Here is a 19,010-nt window from a genome sequence, read left to right as displayed (position 1 = left end):
GATTGCTTAAAATTAAGAAAATTCAATAATTTTAAAATGAAGGTTTGAAGTTTCTAAAAGGCTTCTCCCTCAAAACCCCCTTTATAAGATTCACTTTATAAAAGTGAAATAACTCACTTTTTATTTCTTTTCCTGATGTGGGATTATAAAATAAAAATTAACAATTGTTTGGGAGAGAAGTTTATTTCTAGTCAAGCAATCTCAGCTCTTTAATTTATTTTGAATCAAATAAATCTAACTAATATATTCTGATAAAATCGCTAAAATCACAGTTAAACCAGCAAATCATTGAAACCAAAAACAATTTAACTTAATCAATTAGGTCAAAAGACCAACCATATTACACAAAAATTAATTAATTAAAAATTTTAGATTTTATTTTATTAAAATTTAAACTGTCACTACATATGGAAAGTAATCTATTAATTTAAATTTAAAATTGACACAATATAAATTTAAAATTATAATAATATATCCCATGATTTATAAGTTTTAAATACAAATTTAAAATTATCATAATTATCTCATAATTTTTGTATTAAGAAGCAGTAAAGTGACCTTAAGATTATCAATATATCTATATAATTTACAAAAGAATACCTTTAAGGAGAGATATCATGAGAGTTTCAAAATTTCATACAAAATTATTTTTAAAATCAAAACCTTTATGTGTGATTGTAAAATAAAAGTTAAATGGAAGTTAGCCATTGGGAATTTTCTTAAACGTTTAAAATTAAGAAAATCCAAAAAAATTAGTATGAGATATTGATCATAAGGTTTCTCACTAAAAATCTTCTTTTGCTTATATAAATAGGAGTATAAGATTCACTTTATGTAAGTGAAACAATTCACTTTTTTCTTTCTTTTCCCGATGTGGGATTGTAAAATAAAAGATAAATGGAAGCTAGCCAACGAGAATTTTCTTAATTTTTTAAAATTAAGAAAAGTCAATAATTTTAGAATAAGGGCTTGGAACTCCTAGAGCGCTTCTCCCTAAAAACCTCATTTTCCTTATATAATATATAGATAGATAGTGAAATAAACTTTGTTTTTTCTTCTTCTCCCAATGTAGGATTATAAAATAAATCATAAACTAATTACAATTTTATTTTTATATGGTTAAATGGAAGTTAGCTAGTGAATTTTTTTTTTTTAATTTTGTAAAATTAATAAAATCAGTATGAGAAATCGCGATTAAACCAGCGAATCGGTCAAACCCAAAATGGTTCAACCTAATCGGTTAGGTCAAATGACCAACCAACTTATACAAAAATTAATTAATTAAAAATTTTAAATGTTATTTTAATTTTATAATTTAAACTGTTTTGAATTGAAGTATACACAACAATATTACACTATTAAGATTCATTTAATATAAGTGAAACAACTCACTTTTTTTTTTTTTTTTTTTTTTTTTTCTGATATGGGATTATAAAATAAAAGTTAATAATTATTTAGACGGAAAGTTTATTTCTAATCAGGCAATCTCAGTCTTTCAATATTTAATCAGATCAATCTTTAGTTTATTTCGAATCAAACAAACCTAATCAATATATTTTGATAAAATTGCTAAAATTGCGGTTCAACCAACAAATTAATCAAATAAAAAATGATTTAGCCTAATCATTCACAATTAATTAATTAAAACTTTTAAAATTTAAACTATATTGAATTGAAACATGCACACCACTACAATATTAAATGGGATGGGAGTATAAGATTCATTTTATATGAGTAAACAACACATTTTTTCCCTTTTTTTTCTGATGTGGGATTATCAAATAAAAGTTAGCCAATTAAAGTTTTTTCAATTGTTTAAAATTAATAAAATCAGTATGCAAGATCGCGATTAAACCGACGAATCGGCCAAATCCAAAATCGTTCAGCCTAATAGTTTAAATGAAATTACCAACCAACTTATACAAAAATTAATTAATTAAAACATTTAAACGTTATTTTAATTTTAAAATTTAAATTGTCTTGAATTGAACAATACTACACTCTTAAGTTTCATTTTATAAACAACTCACTTTTTTTTTCTTTTTCCGATGTGGGAATATGTAACGCCCCAAATTTCTAGTCCAAATGATAATGCAACAATCATGACTCTTTTAAAGGAAAACCAAATATAACTTCCCATACTTGCATTACATAAAAATAATAGTTCCTCATACGATATTACATTGATTCAACAACAAGTAAATAACCAAATAAGCACTTCCAACGGTTTACAATCTTCCAAGGCTTAAGCCCGATACACAAAATGGTTATTCAAACCTACACATACATAACCCTTGGCTTATAAATAGGATCACATCAAAAGAGAACTTTAGTGCTCTCAACACACACATTTCCACGCCCTCAATTAAGCGGATTCACCACGTCTTTTCCTGCACAAAAATCCGGTAGGGCGAGCATAAAGCCCGGTAGGAAATCCTTAACAAAGTATATACATTTTATACAAGTCTCAAGAGATGAATGCACATGCCATGCCATGCCTTTTTGAAAATAAAACACATCTTCATCTTTTGAAAACCATCATGCTCAATGATGTTATGCAACTTCAACTATTCAAAATTTATCAATTTAATTAAAGGGGGCGGTAAATACAACTCTGGTAATCCCTAGGTCGGTGTCTACAAGTAGACTATACGAGTACTACCAATTGTCATTTTTACCGGTATTAACCGGAAGGCTCGATACCTATTCGCACGACTTTCTGGTTTTTCACCAAGGACACTCAAGTCAACTTAAACAATTTCATCTACACCACCTATCAAGACTTACCACCGTATTTACCCCAAAACTATTTCATGAAAACCCATTACTCAACATTCTTTTCTCAATGCAAATTTTCAAGGCTTAACATAGTCCAATGAATTGAAATGCCAATGTATGCTTAATAATGCAATGCAACATTACTTCCATATTCAATTGTTCCACACAATATACCATTGTGATGAAAATTTCCAATCCTTTTTTCAACACAATTCCACAAGATGAATATATATATATATATATACACTTTTATATCCAATTCATTCAAGAGAATAACGTAATTCTCACATTTTGAGCAATCTCAACAAGTTAGTCAATTCAAGATTAAATCAACATTTTGACAACAATTTCCAAAATAAACAACATTTCTCGTTTTTTTCACAAAATTCGTCATTTATATATAAATAAACATTTTTCAAAACATCCACTTATTTTGGTACGCAAAATAAATATGACAACATCTTCCAAGAATTTTCAACATCTTTCAAAGTAAAGACCCAATTTCTAGATTTTCTAAAACCATTCATCTCTAAAATATTTAGAAGAATCTCCCCAAAATCATGTTTTTTCAATCAATATGGTTCAAAACCTTCAATTTCTATTTTAAAAGGAAAATAAATTAAACCATCTTTCAAAATCACTCATCTTCTTGAAATCAGCAATCAATTTCTCAAAGCTTATCAAAGGATGATTTCGAAAATCATCTAAATCTTGCAAAAACATATATATAACTTTAAGAAAATCCCTACCTCAAGTTTTGAAGAAGAAATGAGATGAAACCCCCAAAATCAACGGTGTCGAAACTTGATCTTCACCGCACACAACGAAGCCCTCGAGATGATAACCAGCTTTGGTGAAGAACTTTTGTCTAAATCCCAATGGATTTGGAGAAATAAAAGAGAGAAGATGACTTCTAGAGAGAGAAGCTCCAAATATAGAATTCTGGAGAGTTTTAAAGAGAGAGAGAGAGGACTGAAAAAGTGATATGAAATATCAGATTCACGAACTGATATAACATGGTCCGCTCGAGGGTGGAATGCCCCGCTCGAGCGTCAAATACACTAATGTAGTATTTTTGCAGACAGGTCAAACTTCTGAAACCAAATATTCTCCGCTCAAGCGCATAAACGGCTGCTCGAGCGGACAAGCAACTTCGAATGCATTTTGCATTTTTGTTTTTGGGGTGCTGCCCCTCAACCCTGCCAGGGCGCTGCCCTAGGACCCACCAAGGGGCGCTTCCCCCTGGACCCCCGCGAGCTGACCAGGCAGCTCGACCCCCGCCAGGGTGCTGTCCTTGGACCTGCCAAGGGGCGCTGCCCCCTAGACCCCCGCGAACTGACCAGACAGCTCGACCCCCTACCGGCCCAGTCGAAAGTGGCAAAACATGAAAGAAGGATCGAAACCGGGATCGCTACAGAATATAAAATAAAAGTTAACAATTATTTGGACGGAAAGTTTATTTCTAATCAAGCAAATCTCAATCTTTCAATCTTTAATCAGATTAATCTTTAGTAATTTCGAATCAAACAAATCTAATCAATATATTTTGATAAAATGGCTAAAATTGCGATTCAATCAACAAATCAATCATATTTAAAATGATTTAGCTTAATCGGTCAAAATTAATTAATTAAAAATTTTAAAATTTAAACTATATTGAATTGAAATATGCCCAACATTACAATATTAATTGGGATGGGAGTATAAGATTCGTTGTATATGAGTAAAACAATTTATTTATTTTTTATTTCTTTTCCCGATGTGGGATTATCAAATAAAAGTTAGCCAATGGAGATTTTCTTAATTGTTTAAAACTAAGAAAATCAAGAAAGTTAGTATGAGATATTGAAACTCTCATAAGGCTCCTCACTAAAAACTCCATTTTCCTTATATAATATATAGATAAGTAGATTATATGAGTACAGTATTAATATGATTTTAATCTAATACATAGATTGAGACTTGGGATTGTTTGGGGTGTCCTAAATAAGTGCACTTTTTATCTTTTTAGACTAAAAAATTGAGAAAAAAAAAAGGATGTTTGGGTTAACTTTTTGACTTTTTATGAAAAAATATGTATTAAAAAATTGTAAAAATTGATTTGTAGGGAAAAATTAAGATTGGGAATTGTACAGTCGTAATTGTTGACTTTTAGTAAATAGTGTTAACTTTTTAACTTTTTGAATAACTTTTTGACTTTTTAACTTTTTCTTATCTTCCCAAACTTGGCCTTAGAAATCATATACCTTTACTGAAATTTTCAATTTAGGCCTCGTTTGGGAACATGCTAATTTAGTAACTTTTTGGCTATTTGGCTAAAAAGGTAGGTAAAAAAAACTTGTATGTTTGGGATGACTTTTTGGCTAATTACGAAAAGATGTGCAAAAAGTAGAGAGAAAAGAGAATCTTTGACTTTTTGGTATGGGTTGTTGGCTTTTTGGCTAATTTAGTAACTTTTTGGCTAATTGGCTAAAATAGCCTCTTGCCAAACGAGGCCTTATTAAGAAAAACTTTGCATTATTAAATTTATTAATATCATACATAAATTTTGTAACTGAGATTTATTTGTCACTAATCGTGAGGTTAATAAAGAGAATGACTTGAAAAATATGCTCATAATGATGTGGAAATGTTAAAGGATATGTTAGGCACAGATCGATTTAAGGAGTAGCTCAAGAAAGAGGGTTACACTCTTCCTTCTCTTTTTTATTTTATTTTTTCAATTTTTTATATAAACTATTTTTTATTGGGTAAAAAAAATATAGATTATTTGGTAATTGATAAATGTGATTTGTTATATTATTGAATGAATTCTAACATGAGGCTAATTATAATCATGAAACTCCAAAGACAGAATGTATTCATGTTAACTGCAATTTCAATATTACATTATCATAGTGGCTCCAACGCTTCATTTTTTCTTTCATCAAATTTAAATTTGATAAAAAGACTCTAGTTTACACGTTTCAATGTTAACACCAAACTAGTATCAAATTGAGGATGTCTTAACTTTTTCATCAAATTGAGGATGCGTGGAGCCTTTCATCAAATTACTGTAAATAGCCATTACTGCAGGAGTACCGGATGCCTGGCTGGTTGTCCCCCGGACATCCACTGCCTTGCAATTTACATTGACCGGTCGATCAGTCGAACATCCTCCTGGTCGTCCTCCTAGTCGACCTATGATTTGATGAAAATTTAAAATTCTCCGTTGGAAAGCGCAATATCAGAGTAAACTTTTACTCAAATTTAATGAATAAAAAAGAGTAAAGTTAGAGATGCTTTTATGTGTCTTTAATTTTTACCAATTGCAGTATAAAATATTTTTATAATGTGAACGGTTCAGATCACCAAGGTCAGTTCTAAAATAAACCCATCAACCCAATCACTTTCGCAAGTTGAATGGTCAACTGGAGATAATCCAAACCCTTATATATTTCATAGGGAGATAAAAACAAAAACAAAAAAAATAAAACAATATAAAACAAAAAATGAAAAATAAAAAACTTTTTAAATGTAATGAGATAAAAATAATTGAAATTCATATGATTATAAATAGTTTTTTCTTTCACATTTTAATTTCAAAATTAATTTTAATTTATTTATTTATGATCGTGCATAACATGTATATTATGCTAGTTATTATATAATTAAATTGACATACTTTCTTCCGTATTCTTTTTTTATATTCTTCTTCGTAACAAAATTAAATTGACAAAGTTTCTTACATATTCTTCTTTCACATTCTTCTTCCTAATATCAACATTATTTGTACATTCTTGTTCCTAATATCAAGTACCTTCACAAATGTTGTGTTATAAGGGGAATATCAGGAGAAGTTATTGGGTAGTCACGTGGTGTTTTTATGTGTATTGTGATGATGATTAGAGAATATAATAGAAGGCATGATGATTTGTGATTGGCCAGGAACATAATCACATGGTGCCCTTGGTCCAACAAATAATTTTTTGAATATCACACCCGTTCTCAAAAAAGAAGGAATATCACACAAACAAGCCTATGATTCTCTATAAATAGAAGCACCACACAACCCATCCCCCATACCCTCAACTTAACAATGGCACATGGACAATTCAAGTGCCTCCATTATCGTCGGACCTTCGACTCCCATCAAAGCTGGAGTAAGCACCAAAAGGCTCACAGGCCTGGACGGTTCAAGTGCCACCATTGTCCTTAGAGCTTCCAATCTCGTCATGGCCGGAGTGAGCACCAAAAGGTTCACAATTGTAGACAGCTCCAGTGCTTCTATTGTCCTTGGAGTTTCGACTGTTGTAAAGGCACCAATATAAATTTAAAATTATAAATTTATTAATTTAAATTTAAAATTGACACAATATAAATTTAAAATTATAATAATATATCCCATGATTTATAAGTTTTAAATACAAATTTAAAATTATCATAATTATCTCATAATTTTTGTATTAAGAAGCAGTACAAGTGATATTAAGATTATCAATATATTTATATATTTTACAAAAGAATATTTTAAGGAGATATATTATGAGAGTTTCAAAACCTCATACAAAATTATTTTTAAAATCAAAACCTCTATGTCGGATTGTAAAATAAAAATTAAATGGAAGTTAGCCAATGGAGATTTTCTTAATTATTTAAAATTAAAAAAATCTAAAAAAATTAGTATGAGATATTGATCATAAGGCTTCTCACTAAAAATCTCCTTTCGCTTATATAAATGGGAGTATAAGGTTCACTTTATGTAAGTGAAATAATTTACTTTTTCTTTTTTTTTTCCCGATATGGGACTATAAAATAAAAAATAAATGGAAGCTAGCTAATGGGAATTTTTTTAATTGTTTAAAATTAAGAAAATTCAATAATTTTAGAATGAGGGCTTGGAGCTCCTAGAACGCTTCTCCCTAAAAATCCCATTTTCTTTATATAATATATAGATAGATAGTGAAATAAACTTTGCTTTTTCTTCTTCTCTCGATGTGGAACTATAAAATAAGTCATAAACTAATTGCGGTTTTATTTTTATATGGTTAAATGGAAGTTAGCCAACGATTTTTTTTTAAAATTTTGTAAAATTAATAAAATCAGTATGAGAAATCGCCATTAAACCGGCGAATCGATTAAACCCAAAATGGTTCAGCCTAATCGGTTAGGTCAAATGACCAACTAACTTGTACAAAATTAATTAATTAAAACTTTTAAATGTTATTTTAATTTTAAAAGTTAAACTGTTTTGAATTGAAGTATATACAACAATACTGCACTATTAAGATTCATTTTATATAAGTGAAACAACTCACTTTTTTCTTCTTTTTTCGATATGGGAATATAACATAAAAGTTAACAATTATTTGGACGGAAAGTTTATTTCTAATCACACAATCTCAGTCTTTCAATATTTAATCAGATCAATCTTTAGTTTATTTCGAATCAAACAAATCTAATCAATATATTTTGATAAAATCGCGATTAAACCAACAAATCAATCAAATCAAAAATGATTTAGCCTAATCATTCAAAATTAATTAATTAAAACTTTTAAAATTTAAACTATATTGAATTGAAACATGCACAACACTACAATATTAAATAGGATGAGAGTATAAGATTCATTTTATATGAGTAAACAACTCATTTTTTTACTTTTTCTCCCGATGTGAGATTATCGAATAAAAGTTAGCCAATGAAAGTTTTTTTAATTGTTTAAAATTAATAAAATCAGTATGCGAGATCGCAACTAAACTAGCGAATTGATCAAACCCAAAATGGTTCAGCCTAATCGGTTAGATCGAATGACCGACCAACTTATACAAATATTAATTAATTAAAACATTTCAATGTTATTTTAATTTTAAAATTTAAATTGTCTTGAATTTGAAGTATACACAATACTACACTATTAAGATTCATTTTATATAAGTGAAACAACTCACTTTTTTCTTCTTTTTCCGATGTGGGATTATAAAATAAAAGTTAATAGTTATTTGGACGGAAAGTTTATTTCTAATCAAACAATCTCAATCTTTCAATCTTTAATCAAATCTAATCAATATATTTTGATAAAATTGCTAAAATCGTGGTAAAATCAACAAATCAATCAAATAAAAAATGATTTAGCCTAATCGGTCAAAATTAATTAATTAAAACTTTTAAAATTTAAACTATATTGAATTGAAACATGCACATCACTACAATATTAAATGGGATGTGAGTATAAGATTCACTTTATATGAGTAAAGCAACTCATTTGTTTTACTTCTTCTTCCGATGTGGGATTATCAAATAAAAGTTAGCCAATGGAAATTTTCTTAATTGTTTAAAATTAAGAAAATCAAGAAAATTAGTATGAGATATTAAAACTCTCAAAAGGCTCCTCACTTAAAACCCCATTTTTTCTTATATAATATATAGATAAATAGATTATATGAGTGTAGTATTAATATGTTTTTAATCTAATACATAGATTGAGACTTAGAAATCATATACCCTTACTGAAATTTTCAATTTATTAAAAAAAACTTTGCATTATTAAATTTATTAATATCATACATAAACTTTGTAACTGAAATTTATTAGTCACTAATTGTGAGGTTAATAAAGACAATGACTTGGAAAAATATGCTCATGTGTGCAAAAAATGATATGGAAAGTTCAAAGGATATGTTAGGCATAGGTCGATTTAAGGAGTAGCTCGAGAAAGAGAGTTACACTCTTTCTTCTCTTTTTTATTTTATTTTTTCAATTTTTTTTATATAAACTATTTTTTATTGGGTAAAAAAAATATAGAGTATTTGGTAATTGATAAATGTGATTTGTTATATTATTGAATGAATTCTAACATAAGGCTAATTATAATCATGAAACTCCAAAGACAGAATGTGTTCATGTTATAACGTAAGTATAATTTCTATATTACCTTATTATAGTTGCTTCAATGCTTCATTTTTTCTTTCATCAAATTTAAATTTGATAAAAAGACTCCAGTTTACACGCTTCAATGTTAACACCAAACCAGTATCAAATTGAAGATGTCTTAACTTTTTCATCAAATTGAGGATGCGTGGAGCATTTCATCAAATTACTGTAAAATAGCCATTATTGCAGGAGTACCGGATGACTGGCTGGTTGTCCCCCGGACATCCACTGCCTTGCAATTTACACTGACCGGTCGATCAGTCGAACATCCTCTTAGTCATCCTCCTGGTCGACTTGTGATTTGATGAAAATTTAAAATTCTCCGTTGGAAAGCGCGATATGAGATGAAACCTTTACTCAAATTTGATGAAAAAAAAAGAGTAAAGTTGGAGATGCTCTTATGTGTCTTTAATTTTTACCAATTGCAGTATAAAATATTTTTATAATGTGAACAATTCAGATCACCAAGGTCAGTTCTAAAATAAACCCATCAACCCAAACACTTTCGCAAGGTGAATGGTCAACTTGAGATAATCCAAACCCTTATATATTTCATAGGGAGATAAAAACAAAAACAAAAAAATAAAACAAAAAATAAAAAACTTTTTAAATGTAATAGAGATAAAAATAATTGCAATTTTTATGATTGTAAATAGTGTTTTCTTTCACATTTTAATTTCAAAATTAATTTTAATTTATTTATTTACGATCATGCATAACACGTATATTATGCTAGTTATTATATAATTAAATTGACATACTTTCTTCCGTATTCTTCTTTTACATTCTTTTTCCTAACAAAATTAAATTGACAAAGTTTCTTCCATATTCTTCTTTTACATTCTTCTTTCTCATATCAACATTATTTGTACATTCTTGTTACTAATATCAAGTACCTTCACAAATGTTGTGTTATAAGGGGAATATCGGGAGAAGTTATTGGGTAGTCACGTGTTTTTATGTGTATTGTGATTAGTAGAGGAGGTGAAGTTCACAATTTTGTGTTAGATGATTAGAGAATATAATAAAAGGCATGATGATTTGTGATTGGCCAGGAACATAATCACGTGGTGCCCCTGGTCCAACAAATAATTTTTCGAATATCACACCCGTTCTCAAAAAACAAGGAATATCACACAAACAGGTCTATGGTTTTCTCTATAAATAGAAGCACTACACAACCCATCCCCTATACCCTTAACTTAATAATGGCACATGGACAGTTCAAGTGCCTCCATTGTCATCGAACCTTCGACTCCCATCAAGGCTGGAGTAAGCACCAAAGGCTCACAGGCTTGGTCGATTCAAGTGCCATTATTGTCCTTAGAGCTTCCAATCTCCTCATGGCTGGAGTGAGCACCAAAAGGTTCACAATCGTAGACGGTTCCAGTGCTCCTATTATCCTCGGAGCTTCGACTGTTGTAGAGAATTGAGTGGCACCAAAAAGCTCACAAACATGAAAGAGCTGCTACTCGAGCTGATGGAACCGCCGCAGTTCGGACCCTTGAGCTCAGCTCCGAAGCTGCTTGTTGGGTGACAAGGTATATTTGATAAGAACTTGGGCAAGCTAGGAAGGGAATTATGGAAGAAGATAAGGTAAAAATATAAATATAAGAAAACTTCTTCTTATTATGTTGATTACAAGTCAAGATTATTGCATACATACATTTACAATTATCTCATGGCTTTATATAGAGAACATCACCATTTTAACCTCTTCTAGAAAGGTTCTAGAAAGGTTTGATATTTTCCAACATCATTATTATACATTTCTGGATATTTCTATCATTATTAAAAATCTAGATAGATTATCTACTAGATATTTCTAGATAAATATCTTCATAAATTATTCATTAATTATTCTAGATTTATCTAGATTTCAAATTATATTTTAACACCCCCACTTAATTTGTAATCTTCACGCATTCCTGAAACTGTAATAATTTTTCTGTTGGCACTGTTTTTGTCATGATATCTGCTAATTGCTCTTTTGTGTGGACAAACTCCAATTGGATTTCACCTTTCTGTACACTGTCTCGAATAAAATGATGTTGTAGTTCAATGTACTTTGTCCTGCCATGGAATACTGAATTTTTTCTCATTGCAATGGCTGACATGCTATCACAATAAATTGTAATAAAACCTTCCCCTTTGTGCTCCATATCTGAAAGAATTCTTCTAAGCAAAACTGCTTCACAAGTTGCATCTGTAGCTACAATATATTCTGTTTCTGCTGATGATAGAGCTACAGTCTTCTACTTCTTAGAACTCGAAGAGATAATTTTTGAGCTAGTACAAAATACATAACCTGATGTACTCTTTTGATCATCCAATGATCCTGCCCAATCACTATCAGTGTAGCCAATGAGTTTATAATAATTTTCTTTCACATACCTGATGTTGAGATTCTTGGTCCCTTGAAGATGTCGAAGAATTCGCTTTGTTGCTGCATAGTGTAGCTTGCTCGACTCATGCATAAATTTAGAAATAAGATTTACAGTGTAAACGATGTCTGGCCTTGTATTAGTGAGATAATTTAGTGAACCAACCAATTTTAGATAGGCGGTAGCATTGACTTTCTTTGCTCCATCATTTACTTGCAACTTCTTATTTAAAGAGATTGGAGTAAAAACTGACTTGCAATCAGACATATGAAATTTCTTCAATAAATCTTCAAGATATTTTCCTTGAGAGATAAATATTTCTCCCTTTGACTGCTTCACTTGAATACTGAGAAAAATATCTCATAAGTCCCAAATCTGTCATCTCGTACTCCTTCATCATGGCATTTTAAAATTCTTCTACCATTGATGATTAGTTCCTGTATAGATTAAATCATCAACATATAGGCAAACTATGAGAAAGTCTTGCCTACCTCCTTTCTTGATGTAAAGTGATGGTTCACTTTGGCTTCTTTGAAAACCATTTTGACAAAAATACTTGTCAATGTTGCTGTTCCAGGCTCGGGGTGCTTGCGTCAAACCGTACAGTGCCTTCCAAAGTCGGTAAACCTTGTCTTCTTTTCCTTTGATTATGTACCCTTGCGGTTGTTCAACATAAGCTTCTTCTTCAAGCTCTCTATTGAGAAAAGCTAATTTGACATCTAGCTGATATACTGGTAGCTCATTTTGTGCAGCCAAGGCAAGAACGGTTCTTATTGTCTCCATGCGAGCAATTGGAACAAATGTTTCATTGAAGTCCACTCCAAGTTGTTGTGAATAGCCTTTGCAACTAAATGAGCCTTATGGTCTTGTAGACCCATTTAAGTCCGATCACATCTTTGTCTTTGGGTAGGTCAACAAGATCCCAAGTGTAATTGTTTTCAATAGTTTCAATTTCTTCATCCATTGCCTTTCTCGAAATTTCTTTTTTCACAGCTTCTTCAAAAATTTGTGGCTCACAAGCAAAAAATGCTACATCACAAGTTTCATATATTTCTCTTAAGGAACGTACCTTTCTTGGTGTTGTTTCAGATTTCTCACAATTTTGTTTCTTTTATTTTTTTTATAGAATTAAATTCTGTGTTTAATGGTTTAGTTTTCTGTGTAGTATAAAATTTTAATTATAATTTTTTTTATAATTTAGAATTTATGGCTATTGAAACTGCTCAACCTTCAATCTGACCGGTGTTGCGACTGCTCGCGAGGAAAAGCCAAAAAAGTTTCTCGGAACTGACTTTAAAAAGATGGCAACAGAAAATGATGTTCTATCTTACTGCGTTAAATCTGGCACGTTTCCTTCGTGAGAATGTTCCTGTGCTAAAAAAGGATTAAACTGACTAGCAAGTGCTTGCTGCAGTCGATGCTTGGAAACATAAGGATTTCCTTTGCCACAACTATATTTTGAATGGGCCTAATAATACACTGTACAACGTGTATAGCCCCATCGAAACAACAAAGGAATTATGGGATTCATTGGAGAAAAAGTACAAAACAAAAGATGTAGACTAAAGAAATTCGTGGTGGGCAAATTTCTGAACTTTGTGATGGTTGATTCAAAGACTGTGATCAGCCAAGTTCAAGATCTCCAACTCATTCTGCATGACATCCATGTAGAAAGCACGTCACTAAGCAAGACCTTCCAAGTCGCTGCTCTAATTGAAAAATTACCACAAGGATGGAAGGAATTCAAGAACTATATTAAGCACAAACACAAAGAAATGACTTTGAAAGAATTAATTGTGCGACTGAGAATTGAGGAAGACAACCGAACTTCTGAGAAGAGGGTTGGCAAGCATCCTATGGAGTCAAAGGCTAATGTGGTGGAACATGCTCCAAAAGTAAGGAAACGAAAATTTTTCGAAGAAAGTTCATCACAAGGTTCTAAGGGGAGGATACCAAGAAATTTAAGTTTAATGTCAAAATGCTACATTTGTGACAAAGAGGGACACCGGGCCAAAGATTGTCGTAGCAAGTGCAAAGGTAAAGGAAAGTCAAGTAAGAAACCTGCTCAAGCCAATGTCACCGAAGTGGACAGAATCTCCAATGGTGTGGATGACATAAACCTTTCAACCATTGTTTCCAAGGTTAACCTTGTTAGAAATCTCAAAGAATGGTGGGTGGACACGGGAGCCACTCGTCACATATGTGTTGACAAAAAGATGTTCTCCTCCTATTCAATGGTGGACAATGGAGAACAACTATTCATGGACAACTCCTCAACTTCTAAAGTTGAAGGACAAGGAAATGTAATTCTGAAGATGACATCTGGAAGGGAACTCATTCTCAGCAATGTGCTGCATGTACCGGACATTCACAAGAATCTTGTCTCCAGATCTCTGTTAAGTAAAAAAGGATTTAGGCTAGTTTTTGGAAGTGATAAATTTGTACTTACCAAAAACGGGATGTATGTAGGAAAAGGTTACATGAATAATGGCTTTCTCAGAATGAATGTAATGACTATTGTCTCTCCTATGATTAATAAAACTATATCTTCTTCTTACTTGCTTGAGTCTTCTAATTTATGGCATGGTAGATTAGGACATGTTAATTATGGATCTTTGTGTAGATTAATCAATATAGAATGTTTGTCTAAATTTGAAATTGATCCAAATCATAAATATGAAATTTGTGTTGAGGCAAATTTAACCAAAACTCATTTTCATTCATTTGAAAGAAGTACAGAACCACTTGAATTAATTCATAGCGACATTTGTGATTTTAAATCAATTCAAACTAGAGGTGGGAAAAAATATTTTATTGCTTTCATATATGACTATACTAGATATAGTTATATTTATTTAATTCAAACCAAGGATGAAGCTTTGGAAGCTTTCATTCAGTATAAGAATGAAATTGAAAATCAACTTGATAAGAAAATTAAAATTCTAAGAAGTGATAGAGGTGGTGAATATGAATCATGGTGAGTTTTGTAAAGAACATGGAATAATTCATCAAACCACCGCTCCTTACTCACCTCAGCAAAATAGAATTGCTGAAAGAAAAAATAAGACTTTAAAAGAAGATGAATGTCATGTTAATAAGTTTTGGATTACCTCAGAACTTGTGGGGGGAAGCAATATTTTCTACTAATTATATTCTTAATAAAGTATCCCGAAAGAAAGTGAATCAAATACCTTATGAAATATGACATAGGAGAGTACCATCCTACAGATATTTAAAAGTGTGGGGGTGTTTGACTAAAGTGGCTATTCCTGGTCCTAAAAGGACTAAAATAGGTCCTAAAACTGGTGATTGCATATTCATTAGTTATGCCAAGAATAGTAGTGCATATCGGTTTTTGATTCATAAATCAGAGCATTCAGAAATGAATGTAAATACTATTATTAAATCAAGGAATGCATCATTCTTTGAACATGTGTTTTCTAATAAAATTGGACAAGAGACTAGTAACAACTAAAGATCTTATGATGCTATTACTAGTCATGATCAAGAACAAGAGCAAGAGATAGATCAAAATGAGAAAGAAGAACCTAGGCGTAGTAAACGTGCTAGAACATCAAAATCTTTTGGTCCAGATTTTCTAACTTTTTTGTTAGAAAATGAGCCTTTAACTTTTTAAAGAAGCTATGTCTAGTCCTGAGACTCATTTACGGAAAAAGGATGTAAACAGGGAAGTATCTTGCAAAATCACACCCAGGAATTAGTGGATTTGCTACCAGGTTGTAAATCACTTGGGTACAAGTGGATTTTCAAGAGGAAAATAAAAACGAATGGATTAATTGACATACAAGGCAAGACTTGTGGTCAAAGGATGTAGACAAAAAAAATGTCTTGATTACTTTGATGCATACTCACTGGTTACTAGAATAACATCCATTAGAATGCTAATTGCCATTACATCGTTGTACAATCTAGAAATTCATCAAATGGATGTGAAAACAACTTTCTTAAATGGTGAGTTAAATGAAGAAATTTATATGGAACAACCAAAAGAATTTTTTATTCCAGGGAAAGAAAAGAAAGTATGTAAATTGTTTAAATCATTATATGGTTTAAAACAAGCACCAAAGCAATGACATGAAAATTTTGACAAGGAAATGATGTCAAATAGATTTAAAATTAATGAATATGAAAAATGTGTTTATATTAAAAACACAAACAAGGTGTAGACACCCCATTTTTGACCGTCCTCAAGACTTGGACGTCATCGTTTGAACACTTGATGATTATCCATGTTCGTGTTCGTCTTGAGTTCTCGGAGGTTTCGACCGTGCGCCTTGCCTCGAGACCTTTCAACTTGTTTGTTTTGTGCTTGGTTGTGGACCAAACACTTGTGTTCTTGCTTCTGAGGGTGGGAAATAGCTTGCTGGCCATCCCCACACCTCACCGGCCTTGGCATGTTGCCATCGGCCCCTTTTTATTGCTACCGGCCATTGGTGATGGCCGATCGGCACCTTTGTTGGTCGGTCGGCCCTTTGTGTTGGTCAATCGATCATTTTGGCTGGTTGACCCCTTTTCATCTGCTTTTGGCAGATATTTTGTGTCAGCTAGTTGGCACACACAATTAACCCCTTCCATACACGTGTATGGAGGGATTTGCCTCTTGCTTAGCTTGTTTTGGATGCTTTGCAAGAGAGGAGTTCTATAAAGAGGGAGCCTCTCCTCTCTCATTAAGGGTTCCAAAAAAAAGTTCCAGAGGTCTGAGAATTAGGGTTAGAGAGTGAGATACAACTATGTATCTATATCCCCCTATTTGATCCCATTTTGTGACCTAAAGTGTGTTTTGTTCTTACTTTTGTGCACAAACACCTAGTATTACACTATACCTTCGTTGCTGAGGTGCCAAAGGGTTGTTCTTGGAGTCTTTGAGCTGGTTTTGACCTAAGGGAGCTGCTGGAGTGGTCTTTTTGAAGAAGGTCTTCAAGGGTAAGAACCTTACCCCTTTATTCCCCATTTTTGCATAGGCTTTTAACCTATCTTGCATCCATTTTTAAGCTTGGCTATAAACTAAGAAAAGTTCTGTTTTTACCTGCTTTTGATCTTTGTTTAAGGTCTCTTTGAGGTTTGGGATTTTTCCCCCCTCCAAGGCCTTGTTAGGCCTTGTTTAAGGCCATACCTTTTGGCCCTCGCTTTGAGATTTGCATGACCTCTCTACCACTGAAATCCAGAGGATTTTCAGTGGTGGAGAGGTGGTTTTGAGGTCCTAAATGGGAGAGGGTCATCCCCTCTCCATGTTGTCTTTGATGCTTGCATAAGAGGCTTGTGTAGTAGCATGTTTACTTAGCCTTGTTTGGCTCTATTTCAGTGGATATTTGGTGTTATTTGGTCATGCATTACCTCTATTTTAGGTTGGTTTGTTGACCCCTTCCATGCACCGCATACTTGCCTTGCATTCCTCTATTTTGCCTAGAAATGCATCTTGCATATGGACCACCGTGCTTGCATGTTTTGGCTTAACTTTGTGAAGTTTTTAGTCCTCTTTTGACATGTTTAAGCTCTGTTTGGTGTCGATGTGGTCATGCTTGCCATGATTTATGTAGCCTCTTTGCATTCTAGCTTGTTGGTTTCAGGTGTGTGAGTCATTAGCATGCTTCACTTAGGCTATTTCAGTGATTTGGAATCACTTCTCATGCCATTTCAGTCCATGTTCCATGGCCACACACTTGTATTTATCATCCTTTCCATGCTTGGAATAGTTTGTTTTTCATGCCTTGAGAATAGACCATCGCATGTGCCTCAATGATTTGGTCTTTGAAAGACCCTCTCCTTAGGCTTTGGGGTTTATTTTGATGTGTTATAACTCTGATTTTACTTGTCTAAGTCATGCCATGTTTGGTTGTATGAGGTGTAGTATAATGCCTCTTTGATAGCCTTGCATGCCTCATGCTTTGATGCTCTGATTTAGCTTGCTTTGGCTTAGGTCTTTGCATGTTTTTAGGCTTATTTTGGCATGCTTGAGGACTGTTTTGGTCCACCTTGGTCATTTGCTTCATGTGTCATATGACCATAGTTCAATTCCTTTGGCTAGCTTTGAGCTTTAAGTCCATTAACATGCTATGTTTGTCTTGATTAGTTAATTTGGCATCATCTTTCATAAGATTTCAGAGCTTAGTATGCTTGTCATTTGTCCATAATAGTCTCTTTTAAATGTGTTTAAAAGTTGCCTCTTTTATGCCTTAGATGATAGGCCCTTGTGCATGCATGTTTGTATGTGGTTTTGCCTTTCATTCCATGGCATCATGGCCACTGTTTTGGTAAGGTTGAGGCCTATCCATCCTTAGTGTAAGTCCATACATCATGCGTTTGTGCATTGTTGTATGCTCATCGCATTGCATGTTGCTGCACCCTTGCGGTTTGTGCATTGTTGCGTGTCCATCTCTTTGCATACTTGCCTACCTAGTTTGCATGCTAGTATTGCATATTTGTGGTATTCATGATATTTGCATTGTATCATGCTTGCATATTTGGTACATTGCATGATGCTTAGTTAGTTGCATAACATGTCATTGTTACATGCTTAGCATGCACATGTTACATTGGTTTGAATTACATGCTTGGGTTGCATAACATTGTGCATATCATGCATGCCTTACCTCTTGATCAAGCATGATAGAGGTTGGGTCCTTTATGTGTTTGTGTGCATTCCATTTCACATTGAAATTGCACACTTTGGCCTCTTGGACCATCATGCATTGAAATGCGTAGTTGGTGATCCGAGGGTCGAGGCCCAAACTCCCTTGAGTTCATAACATGATGGGGAGGTTGGTTGTGCAAACATTTGCTTTAAGATGCATTGCTATGCCTGGTCTGTCCTCTGCTACTGTCAAAACAGGGTTCTGCAGGAAGATATGGTCGACCGACCATTTTCAGTGCCGACCGACCAATAATGGATGACCGAGAGCATCATTGATGGTCAAT

This window comes from Camellia sinensis, chromosome 15 (genome assembly GCF_055761805.1).
Source record: "Camellia sinensis isolate YWXY chromosome 15, ASM5576180v1, whole genome shotgun sequence".
Classification (NCBI taxonomy): domain Eukaryota; kingdom Viridiplantae; phylum Streptophyta; class Magnoliopsida; order Ericales; family Theaceae; genus Camellia; species Camellia sinensis.
Note: the sequence above shows the minus strand (reverse complement) of the source record.